This window comes from Triticum aestivum, unplaced genomic scaffold (genome assembly GCF_018294505.1).
Source record: "Triticum aestivum cultivar Chinese Spring unplaced genomic scaffold, IWGSC CS RefSeq v2.1 scaffold86867, whole genome shotgun sequence".
NCBI lineage: Eukaryota > Viridiplantae > Streptophyta > Magnoliopsida > Poales > Poaceae > Triticum > Triticum aestivum.
This window is the reverse complement of record NW_025225976.1, coordinates 50606-62211: the sequence shown is the minus strand read 5'-3', so window position 1 is coordinate 62211 and position 11606 is coordinate 50606.

Here is an 11606-nt window from a genome sequence, read left to right as displayed (position 1 = left end):
TAGAAAGAAAGAAGGGAGGACGTTGGCCTTTAGAAAATCAAAGGTTCGACAAATAATCATTCATGTCTTGTGCTAAGTATAATAAGAAGGAAGAGATCATGTCTTATGGTGGTTACAATCATAAAATGTTGCCACCCACTGGGTAATATTGTTCATCTGCCTGGCACGCTCAACATTAAAAATTTCATCCGTTATTCTGCGTGAGATGCTGTTATGTTGTGCAAAAAATTTAAAATCCATTGAAAAGTTATCAAACAGTTACCATGCCTTGTGGAATAATCCAGTCAAAATAATAATAACATTGGAATGGCTTACGAATTGTAGCCACATGTGTCAATTTTGCCACCCGAACCTGCTAGCTTTAAAATAGTGTCAATTTTGTCACTGAACCTTGCTAGCTGTTAGGTAGCTGCCGCCCCCGTGACCAGAGAAACCCTCCATGTAGCCCTTGGAATGCCCACCAGCTTTCAAGTAAAAGGTGTATGAAACTGTGCCACGTTTTTTGTGAAAAGGGATCATCATCATCATCACATCATTAAAACGTCATATGGATCCCCGCCGGCCAGCCATCAAGGGTTTGGCTTGCGCCACCTCAGTGATCCGCGTCACCCTCTTCCTCTCCGGCATGCATGCCTCAGTTCTTCTTTTTCTTCTTTTTCTTCTTCTTCTAAGGTCAGCTCTATGTCTCTCTATATATACCAGGAAGAGACATCCATCCGCGTGCGGGGTGCGCGTGACTTAGGACTTCGGCGACGCGGAGAGGAGAGGAGATGCATGTTAGGCCGGCGGTGAGAGGCAGAAGCGGAGAGGAGAGGAGAGAAATCCAAGGTGTTAGAGAAGCAGCCGGCCGGCGATGTGCGGCAGGAGGTCGGAGAGCAAGATGGTCGTCGCTCGCCCGCTGGCGGTGAGTGCGGCCCAGACGGCTTTGCTTTGCGGTTGAGGCGTGGCATGGCGCTGATTAGATTAGGATAGATTAGAGTGTCGGGGCGTTGCGGCCGGGATTAGTTGCCGAGGGAGGAGGAACGACGGCAGTCAAGCGGGAGGGCCTCTTTCAATCCAATCCACCTTGAGCAGCTGTGAGTTTTGGTTTCCAACCAATGTGGATGCGCTCATGGAAACAAACAAACAAAAAGAAAAGAAAAGACGAGATTTTGCGGAGGACGGACTGAGCTATCTAGCAATAGCTAGGCTGGCAATCAGCCAGAGAAGCATGCGCGTTTTGTTTTGGTTTGGTGCACCCGCAACGCAAACGCCGCTGCAATCCGTACAGAGGCGTGGCGGCTGTGCACGTGCGGTGACGCACGCGGGTGCAGGAGCGACCAATTTTGACGCATACTTTTATCTGCTCAAGGCGATCCACATCAACACTATGTATACCTGGCCATATCTCGGCCTGGGCCTAGCCAAGCCCGATGCAAAAAACCTAGGCCCGGGCCCGGCCCGGCCATCGGGCCTGTTTTCTGGACCCAAGCCCGGCCCGAACACGTAAAAGCCCGTCGGGCTTCGGGCCGGCCCGGCCCGACCTTTAGAAAAACGTGAAAACTATGTGCTCATCCGTCCATTTATCACGTACCTATGTACAGAATCAGAAGAGATAATATAAACCAACTGTATCATAAGCTTCTATTCTATTCTATATATATACTCCATTCTTTCAAGAATCAAGTAATAATTTCTCTTACACCTTTTATAAATTGCGTTGTTGATGGTTCGTTGTTGGAACAATTTTTCTCAACTGTGGTGGTCTCCAAAATTAATAGGCCCAAGCTGTATATGTCTAACTTGATGGAGATGTTATCATACATAGTGTGAGTGCGCGTGTGCATGGTCACCGTGCCTGTACGTGGTCTAGGTAGTGCGTGAGTGGGTTTGTGTTCGTGCAAGTAGTGGGACACGATCTGGCCTCTGTGGTGTGATACGTCTCCAACGTATCTATAATTTTTGATTGTTCCATACTATTATGTTACCTTTTTGGATGTTTATGGGCTTTATTTTACATATTTATATCATTTTTGGGACTAACCTACTAACCGGAGGCCCAACCCGTATTGCTGTTTTTGTTCCACCATGGCTCGCATTGTGTGTCATCTCCTCATAAGCCCTGCCACATCTCCATCATGGCTCTTTCTTTTTCATGTGCCATCATGCCTTGAAATCAAAAGGATACACATGACCGAGCATTAAGCCTGTCATATACTCGTATTGATACGATTAATGAAGTAGGAGTCTGAAAAATAGCAACATACAACATTGGTAACAAAAGGGTGACCAGGGTTGCAATCGTTTTATATGATGGTCGCGCACTAAGCAGCTCGGGTTACAACATGGATAATGAAGGGTTGGACATCTGGCGACAACATCCGTCACTACTTTTTGGAAGCGGTGACCATGATGAACAAAAGATGGAAAGCATGTTGGGTTCCTGATATATAATCAGTAGGTTATTCCCATAATTGTTACTCTTACTCATCTACCAGATGCTTACTTATTGCAATCATCTCAAGAGTAACAAAATTCGGTTATTGACTTCTAAATGCATGGTTTCTGTTAGATTATAGGCATACATCTGTATATGGTAGATTATGATTTGTAATCATTTCCTGCCTTATCTCTAGAAAAGGCTTCTTGCCCACTAAGCCTTGTACTCTATATGAACTGCCCGAGAGGCTCAATACAACATCCATCATATTCCACCATTCTCCTCTCTATCTCTTCTAACATGGTATCAGCCGCAAGTTCCTAGACCTAACCGCCGCACGCTTCCGCACCGCGCCACCCCTAGGAAGGTCGATCATCATGATCTCTTCCGTGGGGCGCGTGACCCATAGCAGGGTTCATCCGTTGATCCGTGAATGGCTGCCCTGGTGAGTTTTTCCGATCTCTTGATCGGTTTTCTCTCCGCCGGTTGCTTGCCCGGTATTTTCTTTTTTGGGCCATTGCACTGTGGCACGCGGTCCCGGCCACTACCCGAGGCCTTCCTCACGGCTGCACTGACCAGCACACCGCCATTGCACCGCCCCTTCGGGACGTAGTGCCACGGCTCACGGTCCATGCCGCCACCCCGAGGTCCTCTCGCCGTCATCCCGACCCGCGAGTTGCTATGCCATCACCATGATCTTGCGTGTACGTAGGAAATTTTTTGAAATTACTACGTTCCCCAACAGGTTCGCAACTGTAGATTACATGTCATGAATATAAATTGTAGTATGATTCTGGAACTAGTTGTTTTAATCATTTTATCACCCATTTGTGGGGGTACTAGTGCTAACTTTTACTAAGAATGCCATGAACTTATTTCTTAAATCTTGCAGGATTACTCAGATCGACGGGTGCGTTGGTGACCATCGCAGCCGGTGGGAGGAGCTCACCGCATCGCAGGAATGGCAGCTATGAGGCAAGGAGTGAGAGATTGGTGGTGAGCCTGCCCGGGCCGCTACTGCTGCCGGCAGTCCTCCAGGAGCTGCTGCCGGCAGTTTTCAGTGACCACCTCCCCGAGATGCTGCAGGAGGAAACGTCTCCAAACTCCTACTGCCAGCAGCACTGTTCCAAGATCCTGCTGCCGGCAGCCACGTGTCTAAGATCTTACTGCGCGACAAAGGTGCTGCCGGTGAGCTCTCTCTCCTCCATCTTTTTTCTTGCAAAAAATGTTTCCTTTTCCCTGTTGAATTGGATGCGTACATAGGCAGTAGAGAAAGCATGCACATATGCACTAGATAGAAATTCATTTCACTAAATCAAAACTTGTTGTGTGCATAGACAGGGTGGCCGTGCATCACCTTTGCTCGCCGGACGGGTCGGGTCGCCCATGTCCTATCGCCTGCTTCCGTACAGCATGATGACAACGGTTTGGCCACAACTGGGCGGTGCCGGTTGCCTCTTCCTTAGTTCTGGTAAGTCCTTGATCTCTTTCTTTTCTCCCTGTGCCTTGAGATGGCCATGATGCTGTTTGTGGCGGTGGTGGTTGGAACCAGCCTTGTGATTGTGATGGTCTTGTGGTAGATAGATATTCATTTCACTAAAAACTGACTCAAAACTATTATGTGCCATGTTTGTTTTGACTTATTCCACCATAAACGAAATCTTTACCATATTGATACACAATAAGCTCCTTCTGTGATGTTTACAATTAGGAGCTGTTGCTCTTGTTGTGTTAAAAGACACTATTTTGGCTTATTAGGGGAGTTACCGGCTTTTGTTGACTATTGGCTTTCTCTTGCTGAGTCGATACACTGGATATGTGATCTGTGATTTGCTGGTTATTGGTCTAAACTCTCTCTCTTTTGTTTTGCGCACGCCTAGTTTAGCACACTCCTCTCAACTGTTATTTTTTTGACATGGATAAAAGACCCTAACTTCTTGCAACAGTCTGACATGGATATATGAGGCATCCATGCCAGGTTTGAACTCTAGAAAATGCAAGAATTGTTGAAAACTCAAACAACTTTGAATGGTGCCTTGAATTTGTCATGGAAACTGGTGAAATTTTTTTGGGCCATTTGAAGGATGTCGAGAAAAATAACGTGCTCTCACAGGGAGCCTTCTGTCCAACCCAAACACCCGGTGGCTACTGTCAGAGCAGCACAGGGAGACGGGGACTCGATGGAGCTCGAGGTAGTTGGAGTCATGCGAAGAGGAACCGACGAGAGCTTGGGAGAAACACGAGAGGCGACTTCTCTCAAGGATCCAGATCCTGCAACAGACGTTGATTGCAACAACGGGCCAGTTGTAAAAACCTAGTGTTGCTGGCCATGAGGCACGTGACGTGTAGAAAAGGCGGCGGACGCGGAGCTGCGATCCTCCAGGTGATCTATATTGTTTTCCATTTTAAAAGGTCTGCAAATTAAGAAAAGGAAACAAAAATAGAAAGACATAAGGAAAAAAATGGAGAATGAAAAAACCCCAAAGAAAAACCGACAAACTGAAAAAAAAATCAGACTAGAGATGCATGCTTTTTTATTAGCATGATCGTTCAATAGGAAGAAGGAAACAAGTACTTTGGTACTCCCTCCGTCTAGGTGAGTATTGAAGGAGCAGCATGTAGGTTCGAGCCCCACATCATAGTGCGGCCGTTATTTTTGAAGATTAAAAAAAACAAGGTGCAAGTAACACTGTACTGACACCCGCCATACATAAATACGTACATACAAAACTGTGTACGGTATGCGAAATGACTATATTGTCCTTTATACATTTTGTGAGGGGGTTGTACCGAAGTGGATACCACCCGCGTTGCAACGGAATTTTTTAGAAAAATACCACTCATAGATATCAAGAAAATAAATTAACTATATCATGTATTCCCTCTTGGATGGAGGGAGTAGGAGTACATTCCAGAAAACAAATTGGATGAGAGCAGAAACAAAATATGTATACCATATTTGTTTTACTTAGTTCTGCAAAAAAACAAAACGAAAAAAATTACATAGCCAAGTGCAAAGTTCAAGATATAATACAACCACATGCAAAACTGATGCTCAATTACTGAATACCGGAAGGTTTTTGCAAAAAAAGAAAACTGTAAAGTGGTCATTGGGTGAAGCCCTAGGCCCAATTTTGGAGGCCATTGGCATTTTTCTCCATATAAAATTATGACCCTATTTAGGATGTTTCAGCATTAACCGGAAACCATCTAAGTAGCTCGTTCCCTCAAAAAAAATAATTCTAAGTAGCTCGTACTACCTTGTCAGCCACCACACTTAATCCGTTGTTTGCGTCTTTGTTAAAAAAAATTTGAAACTAACATTGAGAACTTATATCGATATTCCCGCCATTTCATGTATATGGAGTGGCTTCGTTGGATGATTGCTCGGCTATTTGTTGATGGATTGTGGGACGGAGAAAATAGTATATCCATGTTGGTTTTCATCATTTGGATCAGCTACGCCTACGCGTTGAGGAAGATAACATACTTTGCTGGCCAGTAGGCTTCAGACACTGTTAATGTTCCGGTGAAAATAATTACGTAGATATCTGAATAACCAAATTTAAATTGGAACAACCAGATTTTCGCACAATTAACGACGCCATACAAGTTCAAACACCCGTGTCCTCTTTTTCCCTGCATTTTTATTTTTATAATATTTTCTAAAGTAATTCTTTTTTTTGAACATCAGTACAGACACAAACGCTCATATACACGTGCATATACTCATCCCTATGAACGCACACACGCACAACCTACCCCTATGAGCACCTTTGAAAGACTAAGCCGGCATATCATCTTAAGATTTACGAAGTCGCCGTAGACACCTCGTCATCGACAGGAACGTCTCCTCCCACTGAATGCGCATCGCCGGAAATCCTGAAATAAATCCAGATATAAATGCGAGCACCAGGATTTGAACCCTGGTGGGCTGAGGATACCACAGTCCCTCTAACCATCCAACCACAGGTTGGTTCGCTCTGGCCACTGCACTATTAAATTTTCGGTTGGTGTCGACAGAACCGCCCTCTCTCTCCAACGATCGTGACTCTCTTGTTGTCAGCTAGCAGTGTGGACGGTGGTTCTACTCGTGTCGTGTGGATCAGCAAGCATCGATTAGCTCAATTTCTCGTTTACGGTGGCCACCATACCATAGATACCTGCAGAAGCTCAGCTGGGGGTTCGGCCTCAATCCGCTGAACACATCCTGAGTCCCCGGCCGCGGAATCGATTCCCACGTCTTCAGCCAGCCGGCGGCCACGACCTGCTCCAATCGCCGGCCGGATTCCGCCACCTCCTGCACCCGCCGGCGTAGGTAATAATAATATACCCCAACATCCTATGTATGATTTTTGCTTCTGGGATTACCATGTGCATAATCAGTGATGCATTTTCCTTCTACTTTCATGTTGGCAAGAGCAGCCGGCGACTTGCTGCACCTAATGGGGGATTCAGACGACAGACTAGAGTTCACAGTGACCAAGGAAGAAGAATACCGGACCAAGCAGCTGAGGGACCAAAATGACCTCCGCGGCAGGCTCTATATCTTCGGTCTCGACAATGTTGAAAGCAAAGAGGAAGCTCTGGAAGCCAATCTAGATGCCAAGGAACGGCTGGCAGACCTGGAACTATGCTGGGAGCGTGAGAGCCGCAGACCAAACGTCAAAGCAGAGGCGCAGGTAATGGAGGGCCTCTGTCCTCCGGCGCAGCTTCAATCTCTGGAAATCTGGGGCTACCATGGTTCGAGGTATCCAAGCTGGATGGTGGGCAGGGCACACAGAACGGCGGCCCGAAGGGGCTGGAAAGGATCTTCTTCTGGGGCTGTACTTAACTTGGACCTGCTCCTAAACTTGAGAATTTCCTGCGTCTTCAAGTGCTCTGGTTCAGTGACTGCAGCTGGGACGCCCTGCCTGATAACATGGAATACCTCACGTCGCTCAAGAAACTGATCATCATTTCATGCTTGAATATCCAGGTCCATTGAGGAGCTTAACGTGGTGTCTTGCAACTGCAATGCAGCCTTCACAAAGTCTTTTCGGATTATCGGACATCCAAACTGGCAAAAGATTGAGCATATATTCCTAAAAAAATATATGTTAACATCTGGCGATGACATAAAGGTACTACTACAACTCTACTTTTTCTCTATTTTCTGTTTGGAAAATGGTACCAAGTAAGGATCTGAAATTTAAGAGCCAGTACATACATTTGCTGGCATCTAAAACATACATTTGCTGCTTACTGCTTCAACCATTTGATAACCTTGAAAAAAAACAGGCTCCTGAGGACTCGAGGGCGAGAGGTGAAGAAATGACTCTTCATCGCCAGGTTTGCGAGTGAAAAAGGTGCTCTACTTACCCTTGCATCCGCTTTACAGAGGATGCATAATGTCATGCCTGCAACTCATCATCACTAAATAATGTAGTTGTTCCTATGATCTGTAATGTAGTGGAGTCATGAATAATTTCGGCGTTATGTTTGTTTTGTAAGAATGTGGAATGATGAACACACAACTTACTTGTTTCCTATGGTTTGTAATGTTGCGGTCTTTTTTTGGTTCTGTCCTGCAATGTTGTGACCATGTCTGACGACTATTGTTACTGGACTGGTACTAGGAGGCAGACACCTTGGTCGGCTGCAAAAATTATTCAGATCAAGCTTTCCCCTAAATGACCTTTTCGCCTGTAGTTCGTTTACTGTGGGATTAAACCTTGCACGAGAAACTTTCTACTGCTTATGATCATCATGAATTAAACCTTGAAGGGGTATTGTCTGAACGGCCACGAGACCCCTCTCCCTCGCGTTGCCCACGCCCAAGGGCGACTCCGGGGTGACCCGAAACCCTAGCGTCCGCTGCTGCTCGTCCTCCTTCCTCCCACCGCGCCGCTGCCGGAGGACGTCACCGGGCGAAAAAAGCCCGTGTGGCCGACAGCGGTGGCAGGGTTCTCTCGCACGGCTTCTCTGGATCTGTTGGGCGGCGGCCCTTGGGGTTCGCCGTGGTGCTCGGCTGCTGCTGCGGCGGCGCCTGGGTGAGGTTGCTACGGTGCTTGGGCAAGGACGCGGCTGCTGCTCGTGGGTGGTGGTGTTTCTCCCTCGCGGCTGTGAGCTGGCAGCCAGATGCCCTTCCGGCACGAGGTCGGCCATGGCGGTGGCGACCCTTCTCCCCGGCGAGCGTTCGTGCGGGTGTCAGCGGCGCGGCCCGGTGGGTGTCCAAACAGGTCCCCTCCTCCTCCCTCCTCCCCTCCTGACTTCCCCGCCCTCATTAGCGGAGGCGACCTGGTGGCCACGACGGTGAGGCCACGGCGGGGCTCGCGCTGCGCCCTGAGCGGCGGCCGCCGGCCTCTGGCCTGGGCTCGTGCTTGCGCTGCGCCTGAGCAGCGGCGACGGCCAGTTGCCACAGTGGTGAGGGCATGGCGGGGTTCGGGCTGCGCCTCATGGCGGCATCCGGCCCCTCGCCGGCAATCATGCTCGCACTGCTCCTCTGAGCAATGGCTGCGCGCAGACCACGGGCAGGCTTGCGCGCTGCTCCTCTTGGCAGCGGTGGTGTGGCCACACCCTGGAAAAATTTGCGCCTTTTGATCGTGTTTGGCCGGAGTGGATGTGCTGGAGTGGGCTTCACTGGAGGCGTCGAGACTCTCGGTGAACAGCGAGGCTGGTGAGGATGGTTGGTCCTGGGAGCGTGCTTGGAGCGCTGCGGACGGTTTGGCCGACCGCGCGTGGGTGTCCGGCGTCTGACAGGCTGTGGACGCTGGTTGGTTGGACCACGAGAGCTGGCTACGTTGGCGAGGGGCTGCGGAGGGGGCAGTGCGAAGGACAATGCCGCCTTCTTCAATCTGGCGAGTATGGTGGGAGGTGGGCGACATAGCGGATGAAAGTCTTGCCCATCTTTGATCGGTGCCGGCGACGATGGCGCCCGTGGGCGTCGTTCTCCTCCTTGGAGGTGTTGTTGAAGCATGTCAACATCTCCCTACCTCTCTGGGACTGGTGGATGTCTCCGGGTGAAAGCCAAAATTCAGTTGGATCGGCGTGATGGCGGCGTCCTTGACGTCGTCCCTCTGTTGGGAGCATGGCGCTTGGAGACACGGGGCTCTTGTTTTCTTCTCCGGCGCACGACGTTTTCCTAGGCTGATGCTCAGAGGCGCTATGGACGCTGTCACCGGTGAGTACAAGGAGATGTCTTTTATCGGGATCGACCAAGTCCCGCCATCTACCTGCCATCCTTAGGCATCAAGGGTGGATGGTGCGTCGACAAGGGAAATTCAGGCAAAGCTGTCGGCCTTTGGACGTGATAGGCGGCGGTTGAGACGCGGCGATGATACTCGGGTTAGGACAGGCTCTCTTTTGCTTTGTAGTTCAGATTTCAGTAGTGGCTGTCTTCGGACTAGCCGGATGTGGAGTGCATTCTTCGCTTGTGTTAGCGAGTTGTAGACGTTATACTCTACCATGTTGTGTTGTTTGAGTGGTATCAGCTCATTCTTGAGCTTGTAAATCTTTTCTTTTCTATCAATGCATCGAAACGCAAAACTTTTGCGTTTTCGCGAAAAAAAAAACTTGTCCGTGACGAAGCGAGCGGCGACGGGGTAGTTTTCAGAGGGTCCATGCCGGGCCATGATCCCGCCCTGGATCAGGACAGAGAAGGTGGCCATGCCTAGCTTTACAAGGACAACTTCGATCTCACCAATCTAGTGTACAGTGCCAAGCTATTCCGGCGCCGTTTCCGGATGAGAGAGATCTATTCAACCGCATTCGAGTTAGAGTGATGGAGTACGATGATTTTTTTTAAGTGCAAACCAGATGCATGTGGTAAGTTTGGCTTCTCCTCTTATAAAAAATACACCGCAGCAATTCAGATGATTGCATGTGGAGTAGCCGGTGATCTGGTAGATGAATACATATGCATGCGTGAATCTGTATGCCTGGATTCAATGTATAAGTTTTATGAAGCTGTGGTTCAAATTTTTGGCCCGGAGTACTTGAGAGAACCAACTGTTCCCAACACTCAGCGGATGTTGTCGATCAACGAGGGCAGAGGTTTTCCTAGGATGCTTGGAAGCATAGATTGTATGCAATGAGAGTGGAAGAACTGCCCATTTGCTTGGCAGAGGCAGTACAAGGGGCATGTTGGAAAGTGCACGGTCATTCTTGAAGCAGTGTCATCACATGATCTCTGGAGTTGGCACTCTTTTTTTGGCATGGCAGGCTCTCACAATGATATCAACGTGGTTCAACACTCTCCGGTGTTCGGCAGACTCGCGGTAGGCAACTCCCCGGAGGTGAGCGATCATATCAATGGCCACGAATACACCAAGGCATACTACGTAGTTGATGGTATCTATCCCCAGTGGTCTACATTTGTGAAGACCATCTCCAATCCTCATGGAGAGAAGAGGGTTTGGTTGGCCAAAAAACATGAGAGTGATAGGAAGGATGTGGAGCGTGCTTTCAGTGCTCTCCAATCTCGGTGGGCTATTGTTCACACCCTGCTAGGACGTGGAGCCTGGAGATTATGTGATGTGATGATAGCTTCTGTGATCATGCACAACATGATCATAAAGGATGCATGATGATCATTGGGAGTTCCAGGGTCAGAATGTTGAGCCCCAACCAGGACTGGCAACATTTTAGGAGTTCCTCTAGTTTCAGCATGAGTTGCGTGATCGCGACACTCACACTCGACTTCAAGATATTTTGGTTGAGCATATGTGGACTTTCGTAGGGAACCAGTAGGACTTTTATTTGGTTGTAATAAATCTATAAGATTTTAAATTATTCAATTTTAAAACTATGAATTTATTCTCGTATGTGTTTCAATTTTCAGATATTTTTACTATTCTTACCATTTATTTAAGTTTGTTCTGTTGTTTTGAGAGAAATACCCAGATCCGGGAAAAAAATGAAATGGCAGGTCAAATAAGCAGCCCCGTAGGATGCACTGTAAGGATGCGAATACCGGATACATTTGTCCCATTTATTCTCCATTTTGTACATGTCGACATGTACAAAATAATAGAGAATAAATGAGACAAATGGATCCCGTTTTCACATCCCTAGTGCACTACCAGAAAAACAGCCGGACACCTGCCCGGACTGAATCGAAGATAAATTCGGGTCCATTTAAGCAGCCCGTAGGAGACGTCCTCATAGTGCTATCATCAAACTCACAATTGTACTAGTTGGGAGTCCA